We start from the raw sequence: 24,755 nt of genomic DNA, 5'->3' as shown, positions 1-24,755 counted from the left end.
TGGAGACACTTGCTCCAGTTTTATTGCCACTGAATTGGATCCGAAGATTCCCCTCCCTTGCTTGGAAGGCGGAAATCTCTTGATCCCAGCCATTGATTTAAAGAAATAAGAACAAGCCTTGTGTTGTCAACATAAAGTGAAATTAAATGTCTAGTTCTTGTAGGCACAGCCAAGTAGTCTGGATACATAATCCTTCTGTAACCTTCAAGGCTTGGAAACCAGACAGCTTCCCTTCCCCCCCCCCCCTTTTTTAAAAAAGAAAAATTATTTTAATCTCATTACTTTTAAACCAGTCTCATGGTTTTGGGGGGAGGAGTGGAAAGGGAGGGGGGAGAGCCAGGATAATTGGGCACTCGGCGTTTTTCTACAGCAAGAATTTTCAAGCAGGCATTGAACTTCCTCTCCCCTCCTCTTCTGAATACCAGGCGCAGCGCTAGATTCTTTTGATAGGAAAACCACTTAACATGATTACAATCAACTTCAGCTCTCGTGTTTCCTCTCTTCGCAATCTACATCCAAACGTTAAAAACTTGGTTTGGCTTCACCCAGTAGTTGCATCGGCCGCTGGGAGGGCTTTGCAAAATATATATTATTATTATCATCTAATTTTTCATCCTTGGGCCTGTTTAATCTGAGCACACAGGGAGTGGGCTAAGGATGGAAGGAGAGAAGGAATATCCTTCCTTCAACACACGGTTTTGCCGACATCCATCATGGCCGCCCTTCTGTTCCGCCATCTTTCTTGAAAGCCAGCACCTCTGAAACTTTCAATTCATGTCACCCTTGTTTCCCTATACAGTGTTACCTCGGGTTACAGACGCTTCAGGTTACAGACTCCGCTAACCCAGAAATAGTACCCCGGGTTAAGAACTTTGCTTCAGGATGAGAACAGAAATCGCGTGGCGGCAGCGGGAGGCCCCATTAGCTGAAGTGGTACCTCAGGTTAAGAACAGTTTCAGGTTAAGAACGGACCTCCGGAACGAATTAAGTACTTAACCCGAGGTACCACTGTATTCACCCTAATGCCATGGGACCACCAGCCCATCACCCAGCATAGTTAGACTATGGAACTCACTGCCACAGGAGACAGTGGTGGTTAACAACTAGGATGCCCTACAAGAAGATTGGGACAAGTTTGTGGGGGAAGAGGGCTATCAATGGCTACTCTCCGCCTCCACAATTTGAGGCAGCAAGGTTTCTCTGAATACCAGCTGCTGGAAATCAAAGGAGAGGATATACCGTATTTTTCGCTCCATAAGACACACCTAGTTTTTAGAGGAGGAAAACAAGAAAAAAATAATATTCTGAGCGAAACAGTGGATATATGGTTTTTGTGGTTCATGCTGTGGCCACAGACATGTGATCTGATGGTGAATTTGGCGTGACCCAATGCAAAAATCCTGAGGATCCATGTGGATCTGTGCTTTGTAACCACGTTTTTGCACCACTGCGGCCCCACGCAACAGTGGGTGCATGATTTTTTTGGTGCAGGCTGTAGCCATGGACATGCTATGTGATCTGATGGTGAATTTGGGGTGACCCAATGCAAAAATCCTGAGGATCCATGTGCTTTTACCTCCCCCTCCCAGGCAGTCTCCACTAGCCTCCCTTGTCTCTCTTCTGCTCCCACCGATCAGCTGTTTCCTTTCAACACCCCCTTCCCTCTTGTTTGCCTTAGTGTCTTTTCCTTAGCTGAAGCAGGTTTTTTGCTCCTCCTTTTCTTCTAATTTCTCTCCTTATTGCTTTAGTCTTCCTGTTTCCCCCCTTTGCAAGTTTGCTGTCTTTACCCCCCCCCTCCCAGGCAGCCTCCTTTATCTCTAGCATCCCTTATCTCTCTCCCCGATCAGCAAACAATCAGCGGCTTTGTTTCAACACTCACTTCCCTCTTTCAAAAGAAAAAAAAGGCATGATCTGCCTTTCGCCCCTGGGCAATTCAGCTCCAGGGACCACACATTTGCTCCATAAGACACACAGACATTTCCCCTTACTTTTTAGGAAGAAAAAAGTGTGTCTTATGCAGCGAAAAATACGGTAATTCTTGTGCTCAAATCCTGGTTGGCCACTGTGGGAACAGGATTCTGGACTAGATGGGCCACTGACGGGATCTTGCAGGCTTTTCTCATGTTCTTAATATGTTCCCTCTGGTGTGTGTGGAGATCTTCATATGAAGTGAACACAGCACAGATGTGGGAACGGATGTTTCATGGGCTGCAACTCCCATCATCCCTGACCTGAGGCCATGGAGCTGATGGGAATCTATCAAGACATTAGGGCTGGGCAGTATCTGGTTCTTAACATCACAAAATATCACCAGCTAAACATTGCAATACAGTGGTGCCAAGCAAGACGAATGCCTCGCAAGACGAAAAACCCGCTAGACGAAAGGGTTTTCCGTTTTTCGATGCGCTTCGCAAGACGAATTTCCCTATGGGCTTGCTTCGCAAGACGAAAACGTCTTGCGAGTCTTGCGATTTTTTTTGCTTTCTCCCCCCCTTTTTCTAAGCCGCTACTAGCCTTTTAGCCGCTAAGTCGCTAAGCCTTTAATAGCCGCTAAACCGCTAATAGCGCTAATCCGCTAATAGGGCTGCTTCGCAAGATGAAAAACCGCTAGACGAAGAGACTCGCGGAACGCATTATTTTCGTCCTGCGAGGCACCACTGTATATTGATATATCACGGCATCTTAAATAAGGATGGAGCTACATAGAGGCAAACGCTTATGTAGGACCACAGAAGTAGCTCTTCCCTGTTCTGTTGGAAGAACCATAGAGCATCTTAGATCTGCCTAACTTTTGGATGCAATTATTGTCATAATTCCCCATTCTAAAATCGCATTGGAACGATGGTGTTGAGTCAAGGCCTGGTTGGAGGGCTGGTGGTGAATGGACAGATAAATCACTCGCCTCATGGTTTTATCACTTCCTGGAATTTCACAGTTCCCATTTGAGATGCCTTCTGCTTTCAAGATCCCACACCATCCTGTTAAAATATCTCCATCCTATGCTAGAAAGTCTCACATGCATGTTTCTGGACACAGACTTTCTCCCAGCGGTGCAGCAATAAAACTGCTAACACGTTTGCAAAGCTAAGCAGGGTCTGGTATGGTTTCAGATTGGATGGGGTAACAGCCTGTTGAAATTCCTGCACTGCAGGGGGTCGACCCGCGGGTGGTCCCTTCTAAATCTGCAATTCTGTGACATCAGCCTTAAGATATTTTTTCAAGAGAGATGTTTGACCGTGGAAAGGATTCCCTTGCAGGGAGGTAGACTTCTCCTTCCTTTGAGCAGAGGTCGGGTGACCATCTGCCATGGAAGCATTAGTTGAGATTTCAGCATTGCAAGGGGTTGGACTAGATGACCCACAGGATCCCCTCCAACTCGACGATTCTATAATTAAGCCATTGTGAGTACTAGGAAAAGTTCCACAAATAGCTTCCCATGGACTTAATCTCCTGTGCTGGCACCAGCTCCCCACATACCAGAGCCGATTCCTAGAAGACTCGCCCCTTTGTATTGGTGGGATTTCCCTCCCACTCACACCTAACTCCCAGGGGAGATAGTAGGGAAGGGGAAGGTGGAGGAAGAAGGGATAAAGAAGTATAATTCATGGACGGGCATCCAAACCTAAAAACAGACATCCGTGCAAAATTAAACACAGGTCTTACATGATCTGTCCCACTAAAATCAACCACAGGTACTTGATAGATTTCAAATTGAGGGACAAAAACCCAGGGAAAAGGGAAATGGTTTGCCTAAGGCAGGGGTCAGCAATCTTTTCCAGCCGTGGGCCGGTCCACTGTCCCTCAGACCATGTGGTGGGCCAGACTATACAGTGGTACCTCGGGTTACAGACGCTTCAGGTTACAGACTCCACTAACTCAGAAATAGTGCCTCGGATTAAGAACTTTGCTTCAGGATGAGAATAGAAATCGAGAGGCAGAAGTGTGGCAGCCCCATTAGCTAAAGTGGTACCTCAGGTTAAGAACAGTTTCAGGTTAAGAACAGACCTCCAGAATGAATTAAGTTCTTAACCCGAGGTGCCACTGTATTTTTTTTTGGGGGGGGGGGGAATGAACAAATTCCTATGCCCCACAAATAACCCAGAGGTGCATTTTAAATAAAAGGACACATTCTACTCATGTAAAAACACGCTGATTCCTGGACCATCCATGGGCCGGATTGAGGCGGCGATTGGGCCGCATCCGGCCTCCGGGTTGCCTACCCTTGGCCTAAGGCCTAAATATAGAGAAAGATTGTGCCAGGCGAGCTCATAGCTGTCAACTTTTCCCTTTTCTTGCGAGGAATCCTATTCAGAATAAGGGAATTTCCTTTAAAAAAGGGAAACGTTGACCGCTATGGGCGAGCTTCCCAGGGGAAAGTTTTCCACAAGAAGGGACCCACCACTGAAAAGACTCATTCTGGCACTGCCAAATCCAGACCACCTATAGAAGGGGCACTGACAGGAGGTCCTATTTTGTATGGTCCAGGTCTGACCCCAGTGTGTTACATTTATTCTTCCTAAATTAGTAGGACCTATGACAATGAGTGTGGTGGTGACAGGAGACAGGGGTGTGTTATAAATTGGCAAAACAGAGAGAGGAATTGATGCCTTGGGGTCAAAATCCATGTTGAATCACCTTTTTTTCCCCTCAAAGAAATAAAATGTGAGTGTGGCATGTGGACACTTAAAGGCGGGGGAGTTTTGGCTTCCCAGAACACTTGAATCCATTGTTTCTGGTCTAGATTGTGAAAACTGAGGAACAAGTATTTCAAGTGTTCAGAGTTCCCATTAGACCAAAGTTCTTGGGTTTCTTCAGCATTAAGGGCAATGAAGTCAAGCAGAGCTTTTGCTTGATCTGCTACTCTCCTGTAAGCTGTTGAAGTTAATGAGATTGAAATCAGATTAAATGCGGATCAGGGCATGGGAAGCCTAACTGGGGCACTTTTTGAAAGTGATCCCTTCTATCACAAGGACAGCACAAAAGATAACGTGCCAGTTGTCCCACCTGAAAGTTGCCACACCTCCAAAAACACCTTCCACGGGAACTGCAGTTTGCTCTCGGAGATTAGCACCCTGAACAAACTACAGTTCTCATTACTTTCCATGAGCATCAAAGTGGTTTAAATGTGTGATGTGGGTGTGACCTTAGTCGAGCTGTTCTTTAGCGCCCACTTCAAAACCTGACAGTTTGACCCATCATCTGGAAGGCTGCAGGTTCCCCATCACTGAGTCAGCACCCCACGTAAAATTTCTCTCCACCTCTTTCAGTGCAAGGACTGCCTAGATGTGGGGTAGCCAACATGCCCACTCTGGATATTGTTGGACCACAACTCCCATCAGTCAACAACTCCCAGCCAACGTGCACAATGGCCAAAGATGGAGGTTGCAGGCGAACAACTCATTAGCTACCCCTGATGTAGTTTCTCCCATTTTCCTTCTTTCAATTATCTGGGGAGTTCCTTTTAATGATGGAGATGGCCTTGGATAGCCACTGCTTTTTGTAGTTCCAGGGAAAAGGAAATAACCATGGTTGGGTTCAGAGCAGTCTTTCCCATTGGTGTTAGTGGTTCGTTGCGCCAGGGCGCCGGCCTCTCAGGGGCGCCCTAGCAACTGAGGGACCTAGAATCATAGAATCATAGAGTTGGAACAGACCACAAGAGCCATCGAGTCCAACCCCCTGCCAAGCAGGAAACCTGCGCGGCTTTGCCTTTCCCTGCACACCCACCAGCTGTGCCCTGCCAACTATATGGCTGGCAGGCGTGCAGCTTGCTTCCCAAGCCTCTGCAGGAGAAGAGCGATCCCCGCAGAGGGTTAGGATGTAAGCTGTGCACAGCTTCCCTCCCAAGCCTCTGCATCTGCTAAAGACGGCCCTGCTCCCAGTCATTGTCCTCCTCCTGCTTCCTGGCGAAAGGTAGTGTGCAGCCTTCCCGGATGCCCCGACACCAGAGAGCATGTCCGCCAGCACGTTTTCCTGCTTGATCATCGCCACCACGTCGGGGATCAGGGCGGTGGGGGAGGCAGAGGACATTTTCCACCACCCCCTCCCTTGTTTTGGAGTTGCCGGGGGGGGGCACCGGAGGGATCTTTGAACAACGGCACCGGATATGCTTAAGACGGCCCTTGTTGGGTTTCTCCTTCCCAGCAGCGTTAGGTTCCAAATGGCTCCTTAAACCAGGGTTACAGTCACCAAAATGGAAGGCCTAGTTGCCATTTGGGGGCCAGGTGGCTCAAAAGCCATGTTTTAGATACTTTTTTGTTCCTGAAATTCGTTCCGTTTGTGCAGATAAAATACCACGGGTAGAATTCTACAGGATGTGTTGTTAGTGTGTGAAAACAGCCCAGACCCAAGGGTCCCCAGTCACGCACCTCCACATGACGGAGACGTCAGGCATCATCCTGGCAACTTCATTTGGTCAAAACTGGCTGATAGACAGGTGCAAATTTCAAATGCTGCTTCTCAGTAGGCTAGTGTTGTGCAAGAGCTTGTCCTCCAACTTCTCAAGGTTGCTTCCCCAGCAAAAGGGGGTTCCGTTTTACTGCCTCGTTCATAGAACACTTGAGAGCTTCTTTAGAATTTCTCTGAGTTCAGGGTTTTGAGGCTACCTTGCAGGTGGTGTGGGTGTTCACAAACTATTCTCTCCAGCACTCTAGCCTTCTGGATCTGAGAAAGTCTCATGACAGGAGTTGTCGTCTGACCATGTTCCCCTGGGCCTCAGCTGAATCAAGGGCACCCAGGAAGGCTGCAAAATGCAGACCACTGCAGAGATGATATGCAAAACTCCAAAAGGGACACTCGCAAAAATTACGTAAGCACAATGAAAGCCACGAGGAGGTCACCAAATTTTCCAATGCACGTTGTTTACTCCTGAACTGATGACAAATGGAGAGGAATTTTCAGCACAGCACTGCACTAGGCCTTGGTGCAATCTCATTCTTGCGAAGAATAAAAAAGAGCCTCGTTTGAAAGTCTTGTTATCTCCTCCCACCTTCTGCTTGAAGACGCAGAATCATGGTCTACAACCAGCCAATTTTCCTCTAACACCCCCTTGGGGTTTTCCCCTCCTTTTTCTTTTACCATCTAGCCTGATGCAAGAGATCAGTAGCACTCAAAAGCACTTAAATTCGTTCCGGGGGTCCGTATTTAACCCAAAAAGTCTGTAACTGGAGGCACCGCTTCTGCACATGCGCGTGGGGCGAAACCCGGAAGTTACGTACCCAGAGCGGTACGTAACTCGAGGGTCCACTGTACACTGGTGTGTAATAGTTTGGTTGGCTTAGTAAAGGTATTGCCCTCATGTGGAATTTTGGAATTTTACCATACGCTAGTGGCCATCTGTGAACCAGGAAGAAGAACCCCTACTCAAATGTCATCTTTGCCATGTTTTCTCCCTTTCCACCTCAGTTCTCACATCTAGAATACTGGGATAACAGTACTGATCAAATTCTGTAGCTGTAAATTCTGTGCTCCAAAGGGAAGGACAAGAACCAATAGGTAGAAATGTGGGGCATGACACTCTTCATCTTGAGCCCCACGATGAGCAAAAGATTCCTGCTTTGCAGGGGGTTGGAATAGATGTCCCTCCTGGTCCCTTCCAACTCAACCATGAGAACATGAGCATGGAATTTATTACGGTCAAAGACCAGCTTCAGAAACACAAATCCCAAACACAAATCAGAACTACAATCCCAAAAGCAAAACAAACATTTAAAACAATATGCAACAATAGATTTTAAGTTCAAAAGTGTGATAGGCATATAAAAACATAAAAACTTTAAAATAGACTACCTTAGAGAAATGACCCAAAGTCGCCCGTGGGTCCGGGTTTAGGAATTTTCTTAAACTAGATTGAATCGGGGGGTGGTCTGCGCCTACAGATCTGTGTGCAGAATCTGGCGACAATCCGGGTCGTCTTGTGGTCTTTGCCTAACAGGAGAAGATCGAATTTTTGCTTTACCGGTCAGTAAGCCCCACCAGCAGGGGGTCAATGGTTTATCTACATGCCTTATCATAAAAGGGACATCTAAAAAATATGTGTTCAGGGCTTCCTATATCCCCCAATAGAGAGGTGCAAATTCTCTGGTCACCAACTCAACCATTCTATGGTTCTATGAGCTTGTAAGGGAGAGGTTTCTGGCTAAACATCAGTGCAGCAGGCTCCTATGAGGGTGGGCATACTCTTTGCTGTAGGGAGTTCAGAGTGGCCCTCTTATCAGGAAGCCTGAATTCTCCCGACCGAGCAGCCTATCAAAAGAAAAATGCAGCCAGCAGCCTACAAGGGGCAGTGTGCTTTGCAGCTGCTTTATAACAGCCCATAGCCGAGGATGGGGGAGCTCATGTTCGGCAGATTCCCATCCCCTCTGAAGATTTGCTCGGCATGCATTCCTGACAGAGTAGAGGCAAACCTAATAATCAAACCGTGTTCGTTATCCAGCATCCCTCTGCTCAAGACGCACGAAGCCTCCAGGCCAAAACAGATGCAGCTTTAGCCCGTGGTACCCAGTGATGGGCTCCTGTGGCTATAGAGCTCTCGGCCAAGTTGAGACGGGAAGAGGGATGCTGATCGGCAGTCTAAACCTGAGAAGCCCCTTGATTAATTTATCAGCGGCTACGAACGCTGGAGAGACCATCTGCTCAGTGAGAGACCAGCGATTTCCAATCTTAATTGCTGAATTAAAAAGGGACTTAATAAGAAGAGAGCCGCTTCCTAGATCATCAGCTGAAACTTGCCATTTCGGAGGAAAAGGATAGCTGTACTTCAAAGGGGATGGGGACCTCCTTCCATGGTTGGTGCCCGTTTCATTGCCGCTTCTACAGTCTCTGCACATGGGATGAGTTCCCCCACTTATCAGAGCTCGCCCGTCTGCCACTGTCTTTCAGGGAGACAGTCAAGAGTTCTGCACAAACCCAGAAGAAGTGTGCCGATTTATTGACTGAAGCTGCCTTACACAGAAGTAAGACCATTGGTCCAGCTAACTCGGTCCTGTCTACAGTGACTGACAGGGTTTCAGGCAAGAGACTTTCTCACTCCTATCAGGAGTTGCTGGGACTTGATCCTGGGATCTTCTGCATGCAGAGAGCATGCTGCAGCAATGGGCCCCAGCTGGACAGAATGGGCAGCGGTTGAGAAAAACAGCAGGTGCCCAGAGGGTGTCAAATAATAATAATATAGTAATAATAATTTATTATTTGTACCCCGCCCATCTGGCTGGGCTTCCCCAGCCACTCTGGGCAGCTTCCAACAATGACTGAAAATACATTAAAATGGCACACATTAAAAACTTCCCTGAACAGGGCTGCCTTCAGATGTCTTCTAAATGTCAGGTAGTTGTTTATCTCTTTGACATCTGATGGGAGGGCGTTCCACAGGGCGGGTGCCACTACCAAGAAGGCCCTCTGCCTGGATCCCTGTAACCTCGCTTCTTGCTATGAGAGAACTGCCAGAAGGCCCTCAGAGCTGGACCTCAGCATCCAGGCAGAATGATGGGGTGGAGACGCTCCTTCAGGTATACTGGGCCGAGGCCATTAAGGGCTTTAAAGGTCAAAACCAACACTTTGAATTGTGCTCGGAAACGTACTGGGGGCCAATGTAGGTCTTTCAAAGCAAACACACTCTCTTTGCATTCTCCACAATGCCAGGTGTGCAAGGCCTGGCAATGCACTCTGCACATGATCAGGAGATCAGGATGTTGTCCCACACAGGAAGCGTCAAGCAGCTCGTTTCAACCGAATGTCAAATCCTATCAACTATAATTACATAAACCCCGTGTAAAAAAAAAGGATTTCAGAATCATAGAGGGTCATCCAGTCAATGCAGGAAACTCAACTGAAACAACAATGACAGAGGACCACCCAACCTCTGCTTAAGAACCTCAAAGGAAGGTAAGTCCACCATCTCCCAAGGGAGATGAACAGCTCTTACTGTCAGAAAGCTCTTCCTGGTGCTTCGTCGGAATCTCCTTCCTTGTAACGTTACAGTCAGCAGGGCCGTGCCTACTTCTTATCCGGACAAATTCTTAGAACTAGCAGCAAGAAGTGAAACTAGGTAAGAGCAATGCTTTTGCATTGACGGGGCTGTCTCAAAATTCATGCATGCAACAACAAGAACATCAAGTTTTCAGCTGCTCAGAATGAATAATCTTCAGTATGAGATCTGCACTGGCCAGGAAACTGATCTTTTGTTTTACAAATATGTTGAATATCAGATGTGAACAAGAGCTTAAAAGGGGAACTGAAGACTTATATGGGTTTTTTTAAAAAAAAAAATTCCTAGAAATGTGAATTGAAGAGCCCTAAGTTCAGAACGTCTCCATGAACTCACAAACGATACCAGTTCCCCAGCTGCAATACATTTGTTCTATATTAGTTTTATTCCCCCCTTACAACTCTATACATTACAACAGTGCAGTGAAGTAGGATAAACAGAGAGAGAATGACTGACGCAGTGAGCAATGATTCGAAGCTGGGGCTTCTCCAGTCCTAGTTCAGAGCTAACCATTAGACTATAGGGCCTCTCCCATAACACTGACCAACCTTATTGGTTGCAAAGCCTACCAGGGCAACTTTTTTTTTAGAATTTTCTAAAAAATTCTAATCTAGAGAATTATCATCGGAAGATCTTGATTCTCTCACCACTGGACCTCAAATACACATATCCCAAGGTTAGGCAATATTGAACCACTAGTAGACTAGATTTCTTTTCTTTTTAAATTGCTCTATTTAGTAAGCATTCCCATCAGCTAACTGTTAAATACTCGAGCAGTAATTACGTACAGTGGTGCCCCGCAAGATGAATGCCTCGCAAGACGGAAAACTCGCTAGACGAAAGAGTTTTCCGTTTTGGAGGTGCTTCGCAAAACGAATTTCCTATGGGCTTGCTTCGCAAGACGACAATGTCTTGCGAGTTCCTGCGGGTTCCCCCCCCTTTCTAAGCCGCTAAGCCGCTTATCAGCTGATCCGATCAGCCGATAAGCCGCTAAAAGCTGCTAATAGCGCTAATCCGCTAATCCTTCAATGGGCTTGCTTCGCAAGACGAAAAAACCGCTAGACGAAGAGAATCACAGAACGGATTCTTTTCGTCTTGCGAGGCACCACTGTATGTCCAGGAGGATCCCTGTGCAGCAGGTTTTCTAGTTATACTTCTCCCACTGCCTCAACGCAAAGTTAGGTTGGAGTTGTGTTTTTTTTAAAAAATGAGATGACCATTTATTTATTTAAAAGCATCCCAGAGTGGCTTACAAACAAGGAATTAAAAACAAGACAGTCCCTGCCCTCGGGTTTCTGGTTTTAAAAAGAACACAACACACAAGGCAAAAGGGACAGGGAGGGCAGAGGAGCGAGAAGCGCTCAGGTACCATTTCTTAAAGATCAGGTCTTATTAAAACTTACCAATGCCACTAGGTCCACTTCTAACATAAGGATAATATTCCTGCCTGGTCATATTGGTGTTCCATGACCATACAGACACATTCCTGATGTGCTATTCCTAGCAAATAAATCTTGAATAATATTTCCCCCACTGGGCTAAGAAAATCTAAGTCTTTGTAGCAAGAAAAAAATGGGAGTGCCTACCCAATAGACACAGCTGTAACCTCTAAATGTGAATATATGATTTCAGGACAACATAGGATTCTCAAGTTAGTATTTGTGGAATTTTTTTAGAGTGTTGGGGCAGAACCACTCCTCACGGAAGCTGCACTTCGTGTCCTAACACACTTCCAATTTTTTAAAACTCTGTATATTTCCAATTTTTTAAAACTCTGTATATTTCCACTTGCAACAGTTATTGCTGGCTATGAGGGCATCCAGGAAAGAAACTGGGGAGAACATCTGATAGCAAAAGCTCCAGATACCAAATATCACTTTGTTATGAAGTTTCTTAGGGAGCACTCTGAAGATCTGCATCTGCCAGAAGATTCCCAGCTCAGCTGCAGATACGCTTGCTTTTACAGTGGTACCTCTGGTTACGTACTTAATTCGTTCCGGAGGTCCGTTCTTAACCTGAAACTGTTAACCTGAAGCACTATTTCTGGTTAGTGGAGTCTGTACCCTGAAGTGTCTGTAACCCAAGGTACCACTGTACCTTGTAAGTTGCTCATCCTGGCTATAAACTGAAACTGGTTGAGACAACGCTGCTGTAAATCCCCCCAAAAAAGGGGGGGGGCATGGATGGGGCAGGACCAGGCAGAATGGGATTTAAAATGGACCTTACTCTGCTCAGCTCAATGTGACCAGGAAAAAGGGTATTGTAAGCCAAACACTTGTTTTAACGGCTTGCTTTCCCTCTGACAGGCTTGGGCCAGCTCAGCCAGCAGCCTTGGTCTTGAATGGGGTCTGGATGTGGCAGAGCTTTATGCAAGCTGAATTTATGGAGGTCCTGGGCTGCCCAGAGAAGACCCCCCTCTTGGCCTCGCTGATGGGGTCCAAAGCAGAGCAAGATGTTTGGCACCAGTTTGGCTGCAGGAGTTGCCAGAAGGCAGAGTACAAGGCACCATCCTACCATCTTGAGGACTCCAATCCGGATTTGTGTAGGGTTTGTTCCTCAGCCTTCTCTCCTCCCGAAGATGTCCCGCAAATGCAATGGAGGCTTCGGATCAGAGTTTTCCTTCTCCTAGATGGGCTTCCTTCACAGGTGGACGAGCCCCATGGGCCCCTCACTTCCCTCTACAGCACGTGCAGAAGCCCCCTTCCTGACCACTGGACCCACTTTTGGTTTCATCCGCTCAATCTACCAGAGCCTGTCTTCTCATGCAGGGGAAGCCCCTAACTCACTGAGGGTTTGAGGCCCATCAGCTGCCCTCACCTGTTTTAGCCGGCCAGACGAAGCAGTTTCCTGGGTGTGGCCTCTGTTGCATGTTGACAGCCTCTAGGAGCCACAGGTGAGAACTGAGTGCAGGGTAGGGACCAAAGTTGGCTGAACTACCTCAGAAGGGGCATCATAGTACCAAAGGTACTACCCCTGCCCTAACACCCCACACACTTCAGATTTACTATTCGGTAGGGGTGCCAACTTTAATAAAATATTGGTGGGCCCATATATTTATTATTAACACTCACAAGACATGGAATGCACACAAACCATTTGAATGGCAATGTCCATCAACTTTGGGGGGCCCAGCCCCCTCAAATATTTTATTGGGGGGGCGAAGGGACCTCAGCCCCTAGGAGTTGGCTCCTATGCTACTCAGATATAATGACTTCGGCTATGAAGGACTTGCTCACAAATTTACTGACAGCTGCATGAATTATTATAGCTAGAAAGCGGAAGGGGCAAGGGGAATATAAAATGGAAGAATGGTATAAAAAGGTGTGGGGTATAGCTATTAATGATAAATTAACATATGCCATTAAGGTAAGACTGGGAATTTGCAGGAGAAATGATTCTGAGGAATTATGGAGGGGGTGTTTGTAGAAACAGATGTCAAGGAAATAAACTACTATCTGACTTTTAGAAGACATTGGAAGGCAGCCCTGTTTAGGGAAGTTTTTAATGTTTGCTGTTTTATTGCATTTTTAATATTGTGTTGGAAGCCGCCCAGAGTGGCTGAGGAAACCCAGCCAGATGGGTGGGGTATAAATAATAAATTATAATTATTAGTACTGTTAAAACAGAAAGGGGTCAAACCATCACAAGAGGGGTTGAAATTTTGGGAGGCTGGATAGTTACAATGGAATGGTCTTGGTGGTGGGGTGCACATTTTTATTATTTATGATTCTTACTTTGTCAAAATAAAACCAAATTAATTTTTAAAAAATATATAATGATTTCCCCTTTGTTAGCTCGTAAGAGGATTGATTGAGCTGAATGAATCCCTAACTGTGAACTCATCTCCGTCAGTAACTAAGACTACAAACCTAAACACATTTACTAGAGAATAAGCCCTAATGAACATAGTGGGACTTTGGGTTAGTCGGCGTGGTTCCACACAGATGTTGTTGGACTCCACCCCTCAACAGCTCCTGTTAGGGTGGCCAATGAAGAGTCCACCACATCTGGAAGTTGACACACCCCTTATCTGCAAGACAGCAATAATGCTTACCTACCCAATTAAGTTGCTGTAAAGACAACTTGAGTAATATGTGTGAATTACTTTGAACACCAACATTTATTTCTCTAATTTGAAATGATTTATAAGTTCAACACTCCGAACTTACAAGAAAAAAAATAAACAGATAAAAAGTAAACAGCCAGCAAGAGCTTAAAGGAATTCTCTAAATGTCACATATATTGTGTGCAATGGCCAGTGCATTGTCTTCGAGAGAGAGAAATCTCACCATCCCATACATATGCATACAGAATTTTATTTGAATGTTGCATTACCACAGTTCAAACCATACTCAAGGCAGCGAGCGATGTGGAAAAAATACATAGCTGAAACATAGCATGACAAAAGCAGTCATACTGAAGCATTGAAGGAAAACCCCACTTTTTAGAACCCCAATTGCAAGTTTACTGGGATAAACTGATCAAAGTCAACACGCACAAGAGCTCCGTGCCTTCACGGGAGAAGCTGGCGGAAGGCAAACTGGTGTTGAGCTGGTGCAAATTTACACCGGATCTAAACTCCATTTGGCAGGGGAGGCTATGGCAGGCTAAGCCTGTGGCAGAGGAGAGACAAGGCCTTAAAGTGATGTTGGAGTCTCATCGCCCTTCCTTTAGCCAGGACCAAGCTCTGCCTCGGATGAGAGTTAAGCAAGCTTTCAGCGCACCTGAGCCGGGAATCTCCCAGCTCAGTGGGAGATCTGCTGGACTCTAACCAGATCATCCCTTCAGATCTTGCTGTAGGGTGGCTCTCATAGGGCTGCAATTCCACTTTAGTCATACTCCCGAGTAAACACATTGAAACAAACAGGCACGACTAGCTTCGAGCCACTAAAGGTGGCAACTGCAAGTATAATTCTGACGGCAACAAACTATGCACCACCAAATGGTTTTACCTACCACACATCAGGTAAAGGTAAAGGGACCCCTGACCATTAGGTCCAGTTGTGGACGACTCTGGGGTTGTGGTGCTCATCTCGCTTTATTGGCCGAGGGAGCCTGCGTACAGCTTCCGGGTCATGTGGCCAGCACGACTAAGCCGCTTCTGGCGAACCAGAGCAGCACACGGAAACGCCGTTTACCTTCCCGCTGGAGCGGTACCTATTTATCTACTTGCACTTTGACATGCTTTTGAGCTGCTAGGTTGGCAGGAGCAGGGACCCAGCAATGGGAGCTCACCCTGCCGCGGGGAATCGAACCGCTGACCTTCTGATCGGCAAGTCCTAGGCTCTGTGGTTTAACTTTAACCCACAGCGCCACCACACATCAGGAGCAGAAGGTAAAGCCCAGGGACCAAAGGGTCACCTGAGGAGGTGAGGGGCTGGTTTCGAGGCAGGCTGAGACACAACGTACTCATTTTTTTATTATTATTTCAAGGTGGTGTACACGGTTCTCCTCAACTCATCCTCACAACAACCCTGTTAGGCAGGTTAAGCTAACAGATGGTGACTAGCCCAAGGCCACGCAGTGAGTTTCATGGCTGGGGGAGTGGGGTTCAAACCCAGATCTCCCAGGGCAGTGGCGTAGCGTGGGGGGTGCAGGGGGGGCCCGGCCGCACCGGGCGCAACATCTGGGGGTTAGGGTTAGGGGGCGCAAATTGCTTGCCTTGCCCCGGGTGCTGACAACCCACGCTACGCCACTGTCCCAGGGCTTATCTCCCCGCTACGGACCTATTTCTGCAGCCGGAGGCGGTGAACTTAGCGCTGGAGTTGCAGAAAGTCTTCAAAGTAGAAACACGTGGCGGAGCTCGCTTCCTGCGTCAACAGGGTCGCTTCCACAAAACGGATCGCCTCGCCGCGTTTCCGCAGCCAGCGCGAAGTTAACTTCCTTTCCCCACCGCGCCCTTTTCGGAAACCGGACGGGCGAAGTTTGCAACTCTGCGCCCCTCACCCCTTCTCCAAACCAACCCCTCTGGAGAGAGAGATCCCCGGCCCCTCGCTCCCTATCCTAGGGCAAGGATCTCCCCCTCTACACACACACGCCTTGCGCACCCCGCTACTTTCTCTTGAAGTAAAACAGAAGGAGAAAAGAGATAAGGAAAGGAAGGAAGGAGAGAGAAGACGCCGAGGCGCCGCTCGGACTCCGGGCTCGCCGGCTACCAGGCGGGGGCGGCAAACAGCCAACCCCTTCCCCAAACCCCCTGAAGGGCTAAGCCGATAGAGAGAGAGGGGCGGCAGACGGAGAGGCCGGACCCAGGAGAAGACTGGAAAGCGACTTGCTCGCCAACCCACCCACGCCTCGCGCGGCTGATGTTTTAAACCGAGAGGGAGAGAAAGAGGCGAGTGGGCAGCTCTAGGGGGACGAGACTGCCCGGCTGAGGCCACAACTTCGCCGGGAAGAGTCGGCGTCTTCCTCCGACACCGCGCCCCGCATCTGCGCGCCGGGCGCGGAGATCCTTTCTTGGGGGGTCGCGGAGTCTATGGAACGCGCTTGTCCCGTTGGGCCGAGTCCGGAGAACGAAAAGGTCGCCACTCCCCTTCCCGTTACCCCTTTTTTGAAACATACAAACACAGGCAGGCACACCCATCTCTCGGCGAGCGGGGCCCCCACTTCCCGTCTCTCTTAAAAATTCATAGGAAGCGGTCCCCACTGCACTCCGCTACATCATGTCCCTGCTACGCCCCGGCCGCCGAGCGGCTTGACCCATTCCGCTTCGGAGATCTCTACTCTCTAGAAACAGATCTCGCCTCAACCGGTGGACACAGCTGCCTTTAAGCCCGAAGATACACACACACACCCGACCCCGTCGCCAATTCTACTCCTCTACCTTGTAGAGTCCCTTTCCCCGCCTCTCCTCCTTTCTCGGCGGATCCGGGAAGGAGAGATCCCTGGCGCGCAATGCCGCCGGGCACTCACCGCGTCCGGAGAGGCTGCTGGCGCCGCCGCTGCTGCTTCCCGGCAGCTCTCATCGCCTTTGCACGCCGCCTTCTCCTCCTGCTCCTCCTTTGTCCTTCCAAAGTACCCGCCGCCGCCGAGCCACGACGGAGGCACCTCCCCAATCCTAGGCAAGGAGGGGGATCCTCATGCTCTGCTCTGCTCTCTTCCCCTCGCTCTCGTTCCCCGGGCGGCAGCAGCAACAATGCACTCTCCAAGAGCTGCCTCGGCTTCTTCCTTCCTCCCTTCCTAATATAGCGCTCCCTCCCCGAGAAAGCCACGTGGATGGGAGAGGGAGGCAGACAGACGTCGAGAGAGCGAGCGCGCAAAAACGCACAGGCGAGGGGCGCAGCGCAGGCTCCTCCTCGCTCGCAGGCAGCGACCGAGAGAGAAGGACAGCGGGAGGGCGTGTGTGTGTGTGTCGGTGCTTTTAAAACATCGACCGAGCAGAGCCCTCGGCTGATCTGGCAGGAGAGAGAGAGAGAGAATGTGGAACGAGTTAAAGGGGGCTTTGCGCCAGGCAGAAATAAATACGACCCATGTGGGACTCAGCAGGTTTCTGGCACGTGTGAGAGGGGAGGGTTCCCGGGTCCGGTTTAATTTATTCCTCGGCCATGTGTGGAGCGCGAAGGGTGGAGTTACAAGTTGCTCTCTCCCTCTCTCTCCCCCCCCCCACCCCGGCCTTCTAAAACTAGCAGCTGGATGATAATCCAGTCCTCAAGAGAGCGAGAGTCCAGCTTGCCAAAGTTCCCGTCTGGCAGCGCCGGCGCAACAGCCGTCTTGTTTCCAAAGCAGTCCCGGAGAAGCGCCCTGATCGGTTTTCGCAAAGGCTGAAAACAGCGGGTTCTGCCCCGCGCGAGGGCAAGAGACTTCTCCCTCCTCCTTCGTCTCGGGCGATTTAGTCGGGTGCCCGATCCCCCTGGGATCCCCTTCCTTGGTGGAGTCTCAATACGGCAAGGAGCGCCGAGTTGGGGGGAAGAGGATTCCCCGGGAAAGTCGTGGCAATGCCCAATTAAACTGATAAGAGCACCGCCGCTGCGCGTTTCAATACCGATGTGCCGGCGTTGGGTGCTGTGCGGGAGAGAAGAGTTTTGAGAACTGAAGAAAGATGCAGAGAGAAAGAAGGTGTAGTTGGAATTTTGCAGGCAGGAGGCTGGGGACGGCTAGAGCTTAGCAATGAGGTGGGCGTGAGAGGTAATGGAGACCGTTGGAGAGCGACGGCTCAGAGCAGAGGACTGGGGGGGCAGCTATCCCCCCCCAGTAAATACAAATTAATACAAATCTGAGGTTCTAACCTCCCTAACAAAAATCCTAACTACGCCTATAACACAGGGTGTGGGTAGGTGGAATACAGCAAGATGGATTTTCATATAAATATTTGCACTCATGTTATTTAATTCCATTCATGAATCACTTGCTATGAAACATTTCTAAGCGATTAACATTAACAATATATATCTATAAACAATAGGGAAACCACACCTGTTTCTCTAATCCTCCATTTACCTTCCCTGTATTTGATGGTCAGGCTGCTGAACCACTTCCCTGGTTTGTCAAAAGTCTGCTGCTATATTTTTAGTTGCTTGAGATTTTATGGTTCCAATATACAGTGGTACTTCTGGTTACGTACTTAATTCGTTCCGGAGGTCCGTTCTTAACCTGAAACTGTTCTTAACCTGAAGCACCGCTTTAGCTAATGGGGCCTCGCGCTGCTGCCACACAATTTCTGTTCTCATCCTCAAGCAAAGTTCTTAACCCGTGGTACTATTTCTGGGTTAGCGGAGTTTGTAACCTGAAGCGTATGTAACCCGAGGTGCCACTGTATGGTGTGTGGTAGTATTTGCTCTCTCTTTGTAAACGGCTTAAGAGACTGGGCCTGTCTTAAGCTGCATCTAAATAGATCTGAAAACAAATAAATATGAAACTGTCGCCTATGTCACCTATAAATAACCATTTAAAATCCAATGCACGTACAGGCTGGGGCATGGAAATGGCTCAGCCGAGGACCCAAAGTTTGGGTAGGTGGACTATAACAAGATGGATTTACACAGGGATGTTTGTATTTATTTTGTTTTATTCCATTCATGGAGCACTTGCTATGGAGCATCTCCAACCAATTGACAGTAGCGTTGGTGCATATGTATAGTATAGCTAATGTATAAAACTGCCATATAAAAGCAGTTCAAATCCAATGCAGGTGGAACGTGAAAATGAAAGAGGGATGGTTTCAAAATGAGCAAAAGGAAGTATGAGAAAGATTGGAAGTGCATGTGAGAGAGAAAGAGGGGAGAAGGGAAAGGGAGTTTGAGAGTGGCAGGCAAAGGCAGAGCAGAGATAGAGAACTGATGGAGAGCAAGACTATTGTCATCATTCAATGCTGCTACCTGTGTGGGCAAATGGGAATACCTGTTTGGAAATAAAAGGCATTCACCTACATGTGCAACTTCTTCCCCAAGGATCTGAAGATTGCCTCGCCCTGTCCTTTGCTGCCAACATTCCTGCCAGACATTCAGCTCTTAAAGGCACAGGGGCCCTGGCGGCAGGAGACAGGTGGCTGCCATGGACGTTAAACTCACAAAAACTGGAGGCTTAAAGGGGAGAGGAAGTATGCGAGTATCTGCGTCTCTCTGTCTGTCTCCGTCCATAGACATCAAAACAGGATAGGGGATTAGTCTGGTGAAGGGAAGCAATTCCCCCTCTCTCCTCCCTATTACATAGATCATAAAAGAGTATATTGCCATGAATAAACCAGCTCGTCTATTATTTATTGATTACCCAAAGGCTTTTCACAGTGTCGGCAGGTGTAAAAATCTCTTGTCGTGTTTTAATGGAGATGGCCTTTCTGCTCTGTCTTATTTGATTCACAGCTCTGATTGAAAAAGCCAGAGGGATATTCCTTCACCCCCCACCACTCCACTCTGTCCATCCCTCTCCATCCTTCCTAGCTCCCCAATCCTTCCTATTATTATTAGTATGTGTGTTCTCTCCATTCTTAAGGAAATCAGCCCTGAGTGCTCACTGGAAGGACAGATCCTGAAGCTGAGGCTCCAAGACCTTGGCCACCTCATGAGAAGAGAAGACTCCCTGGAAAAGAGCCTGATGTTGGGAAAGATGGAGGGCACAAGGAGAAGGGGACGGCAGAGGATGAGATGGTTGGACAGTGTTCTCGAAGCTACCAGCAATATTTCAAAGGTGACTTCCAAAAGACCATAGATTCCTTCCATGTAACAAATGAACCCCCTCATTTTCCCCACTTTGCCTTACCTCTGTCCCTAGTGGAATGATTAATTATAGGTTTGAGGGGTCAGCCTGGATGATACCTGTGGATGGCTTCCAAACCTGTGATCCTGTGACTGTGAGGTTAGAATCTACAAGTGGAAACACTGGTCAGTCTAGCTCCTTTGTTAAGTACCAGTTAAGTACCACCATTTACATGCCCAAAGAGATGAACAGTGGGCCTTATCCCACCTCAGCTGGCTGGATGCCATGTCATCCTACGATGGAAAACGGTGTCAAGGAGCTGTCAGGCAAGCACAGGTCATTGACAGGCTATCCTGGAAGGGCCTCCTTCTGGTGAACCAGATCACTCAGACCTCCTGCTCCAAGCAGCTCCCAGCTCATCCCTTCCCCAGATAGCTCTCCAGTGTCCCACCACCACGATCCGGGGTCTAACTCATCTTCTGTATCATCCCTAGGGGACTCTAGGGCAGGCAGTACCCCCGCTCTTCCTCATTCAGCCAGTCCTCGACAACAGTAGGCCAATAATGGCTTTGCTTGTGATTATATGGGTGAACTTGGGCTGATGCTGGAAGCTGGAGACACAACGTATGGTCTTGCTCTCTTCTGGAACCAAATCTGTGACTCAGGGGCTTCTCTGGGAACCTAATTGGAAAGCAAGCTCTGTTGGGGTGTTAATGCTGTGAACCCCTCTATCCTATGCTCAAACTGTATATATGTGTGCAAATAAAAAACACATACCCTAAAGACCTTTATTCCAAAGAAACCAAACCCTGTGTGCTGGGCCCAGGGGTAACCCAAGTAACGCAATCCAGGTCCTGTCCCAAATCCAAGGGTTCCGCGAGGAGTCAGTCCAACAGGGCCAAGGCAGGACACGAGGCAGGAAACCAGACAAGGTCAGGCACAGGATCTGGCATACAGCAATGTTGCTCCCGCAACCTGGGGAGGGGTCCGACAGCCTTTTATCTTTGTCGGTATAACGGTTGGTCCTGATCCCCCAGTGACTCACCTCCCTGTTTCGCCTGAAGGCAAGCACTCCACCTGTAAGTACTCAGGTCTCTCCTTCTCTCAGACCTCAGTCTCTGCAGCTCGGGAGACGTCGGTGGGTTACTAGACGCAGAGGCCGCCTCAGCCTCTCCTGACCCAACTGGTAGTGGAACAGCTGTAAGTGATGGCCCAGCTGAAGGCAACAAGGTAATTCCCGCATCTGGAGCCAGGGCAGGCTCAGGCCCCTGACTCGGCCCAGCTGGTGCTTGTTGCAGGGGAACCTGTGCAGACTGGGACTCTTCAGGATCAGGCCCCAGACTCAGTTCAGATGCCGCCTGAGGCAAAGGATCTGGTGCAGACTGAGACTCCTCTGGTTCCAAGTCTGAGCCCAAGTCCTAGGCCATCACACCCTGGGTAAGCACTAGCACCCCTGGATTTGCTTGGAGATTTGGTGTGCAGGCAGCAAATAAAGCAAAAAAGCAGGCACGTGATTTTGCTCAGATAAGCGATGCAGGGAACATAGAAAAGAACATGTTGTCGTGTACTTTTTGTGTGATACATACACGTTGGCTGCCTTCTTTCTCTACAGGAGCAAGCCTCAGATCGCCCTCCCCTGTTCTCTTTGGTGAGCTGTTCCAAGATAAGACACTCTGTCTAGATAATGACCTGGATTTTTCCGCTCCTGTGACACGTCTTCCAAGGAAACTGGATTTGCAGGAGGCAAGCTGATCACCCTGGGAAAGGTCAGACCCCTCTGTGAATGGGACCAGCCAACGTCCAATCTGAATTGTCACCACACCCTTGCAGAAATACGGACTTGGGTGCCTCTCAGGAAAAAGCACCAGGCAATTAAAAACACACAAATGCACACATTCACCATAGTTTTATCTTACAGTTAAAATGCAAATTCATATCTGTTGCAGCCTAATTCAAAGTAGGCACCAAATTAAAATATAACAGGATGAAATAGTCTATAGCACAGGGCACTATAGAATTCTTGGCAAACATGCCTAGTTGTTCCCTCTGCATGTGCTTCGAGGTGCAATTCCATAGCTGCTTGCACAGAAGTAAGCCCCATTTTGCTCCTCAGGGCAAACTCCCAGTTGATTTAATGTTTATTGGGCCTCAGCTTTAGCATCACTGCCTTAGATCGTAAGGTCAGTTAATGTACAGCAAGTCTACCCAGAAGTAAGTCCCGTTCCTAGTGGGCCAAAATATGGTCTGAAGGTACCTGTTGCCACCATCTTGTTGAAGCCATGCAAGTCTGGATCTCCTGGGCACCTTGGGGTGTCTGGTGGAAGAAAGCAGAGGGTGGAGTATAAATATATGGAAATGAATGAATAAAAATAAAATGTGTTAAATGAGGTTTATAGAGAACCGTATAGGGTCACACCCACACCATCCATTTAAAGCCCACTTCTACCCCTTGAGCAGTTGGGGCCTTCCAAACTCAATTTTGGGAACTGTTTTTTGTTGTTGTCATTTGTTAGTTCAGTGGCCCCTTTGGGGCTTCATGGGTTTATTCTTTTGATAACACGATGCAAAGGAGAGTTAAGGAGGATGGGCAGTCCAAATCCATCCATGCAGCCAGCAGCTCAGAATGGGTTAAAAACCAAATGTAACAAATATCATTATGAAAACAAACCATCTGCCTCCGTGAACCTCTGAGCTTAGTTTTCTTTTGTTGTTGTTTTTTGTTTTAAATTACATTAGTGGACCTGGGCCGCTCTGCAACAGCGAGCCATTTTGCATTTTTGTTTAATATTTAAAATGTGAAGGTGCGTCACAGGCCTCATTCCCTCATTTTTTTATTTTCTATTTTGCTTAATAATCTCATTTTATAGCCATTCCCGAAACTAAGCCATCCTTGCTAAGAATCCAAAAAGCTCCACAAGACTGGAATTAGAAATGAATAATTTACATCTGTTCGCTCATGTAGAATTTCTTAAAACATGTTTTGCCACTCATACGACAACCTCCATATTGCCCGCCCCCCCAACTGACTGGGGTCTTGTCATATGATACCTGTGAGAAAGGCTGAACATTGGAAACATATTTCTGCTTCTGGAGCCTGCGAGGTCTCTGGAGCTCTGAGGGGGGTTTATGAGACACGAGCCCCCCTCTCCAATTCTCATGTGCGAGCAGCCAGCTCAGGGAACTGTGTGGACATTTGGAGACAAAGCTTTAAAAGCCTGTTGTTCCACGTTCAGTTCCTGGCTTCTCTGGCAAGACAGGCAGCACCAGGGAACAGTACTTGACAGTCCTGCCTATGCAAAGGCAGTGCATCCTGTTTCACCGCCTGAGGCAAAAGGGAAAGCTGCTGCCCCACGACCTCCCTTGCCCAGGTTGCATGCGAAGAGATATGTTAAAATACCTTAAGGTCCATGAATAATCATAGTTTAGAGGTCCCGGGCCCTAAGGAAGTTGGATTATCCTCCACCAGGGCCAGGGTCTTCTCAGTGATGGCTCCGACCTGGTGGAATGCTCTGTCCCATGAGACGAGGCCCTGCAGGATTTAACTTCCTTCTGCAGGGCCTGTAAGACAGAGCTATTCCGCCTGGCTTTCAATTTGAACCTGGCCTGATATGTTGTTCCCCTTCCTTCCCTTCCCCTCCCCTTTTTGTGAAGATTGCCCGCTCTGGGATCCCATAGCTAATTCTCCCCTGGTCTCCTCACTGGCCCAAGTGGGACTAATTTAGCCAGCTAGCCCTGGTGATCATCTACAGTGGTACCTCGGGTTACATACGCTTCAGGTTACAGACTCCACCAACCCATAAATAGTACCTCAGGTTAAGAACTTTGCTTCAGGATGAGAACAGAAATCATGCTCCAGCAGCGCGGCAGCAGCAGGAGGCCCCATTAGCTAAAGTGGTGCTTCAGGTTAAGAACGGTTTCAGGTTAAGAACGGACCTCTGGAACGAATTAAGTACTTAACCCGAGGTACCACTGTAATGTTTATTGGATGGATTTTCCCCCTAAATTGATTTTGATTCTTGATTTATTGTTATTTACGCTTTATACTGTATTTTATACTGGGGTTTTTTTGGTAGCATCAATTAAGTGTTTTAAATTTGTTGTTAGCTGCCCTGAGCCCGGTTTCCTGAACTGGGAAGGCCGGGGTATAAATAAAAAAATATTATTTATTATTATTATTATTATATTGGGAGATCTCATGGAACTGTAGAGTTGGAAGGGACCATTAGGAACATCTAATCCAGGGGTCATCAACCTTTTCCAGCCGTGGGCCAGTCCACCGTCCCTCAGACCACGTGGTGGGCCGGACTATATTTTGGAAAAAAAATATGAATGAATTCCTGTGCTCCACAAATAACCCAGAGATGCATTTTAAATAAAAGCACACATTCTACTCATGTAAAAACACACTGATTCCTGGACCATCTGCGGGCCGGATTTAGAAGAAGAAGAGTTTGGATTTGATATCCCGCCTTTCACTCCCCTTCAGGAATCTCAAAGCGGCTAACATTCTCCTTTCCCTTCCTCCCCCACAACAAACACTCTGTGAGGTGAGTGGGGCTGAGAGACTTCACAGAAGTGTGACTGGCCCAAGGTCACCCAGCAGCTGCATGTGGAGGAGCGGAGACGCGAACCCGGTTACCCA

General features: G+C 48.1%; 1 protein-coding gene across 2 annotated transcripts in view; it reads right to left on the bottom strand.

Annotated features, from left to right (window-relative positions):
• ST3GAL1 (ST3 beta-galactoside alpha-2,3-sialyltransferase 1) overlaps window positions 1-17,408 on the bottom strand; it is a 116,803-nt gene extending 99,395 nt beyond the window's left edge. Inside the window, exon 1 of one of the 2 annotated variants that reach the window (XM_083516934.1) lies at window positions 16,895-17,408. The gene's annotated coding sequence lies outside the window, so the exon portion shown is untranslated. Of the gene's footprint in view, window positions 1-16,805 lie in introns of both variants that reach the window. The other variant, XM_083516936.1, reaches the window with a different exon arrangement.
• Window positions 17,409-24,755: the final 7,347 nt, after the last annotated feature.

Source organism: Podarcis liolepis (genome assembly GCF_965112155.1).
Source record: "Podarcis liolepis genome assembly, chromosome: 8".
In the NCBI taxonomy this organism is placed as follows: domain Eukaryota; kingdom Metazoa; phylum Chordata; class Lepidosauria; order Squamata; family Lacertidae; genus Podarcis; species Podarcis liolepis.
This window is presented reverse-complemented; position numbering and strand designations above follow the sequence as displayed.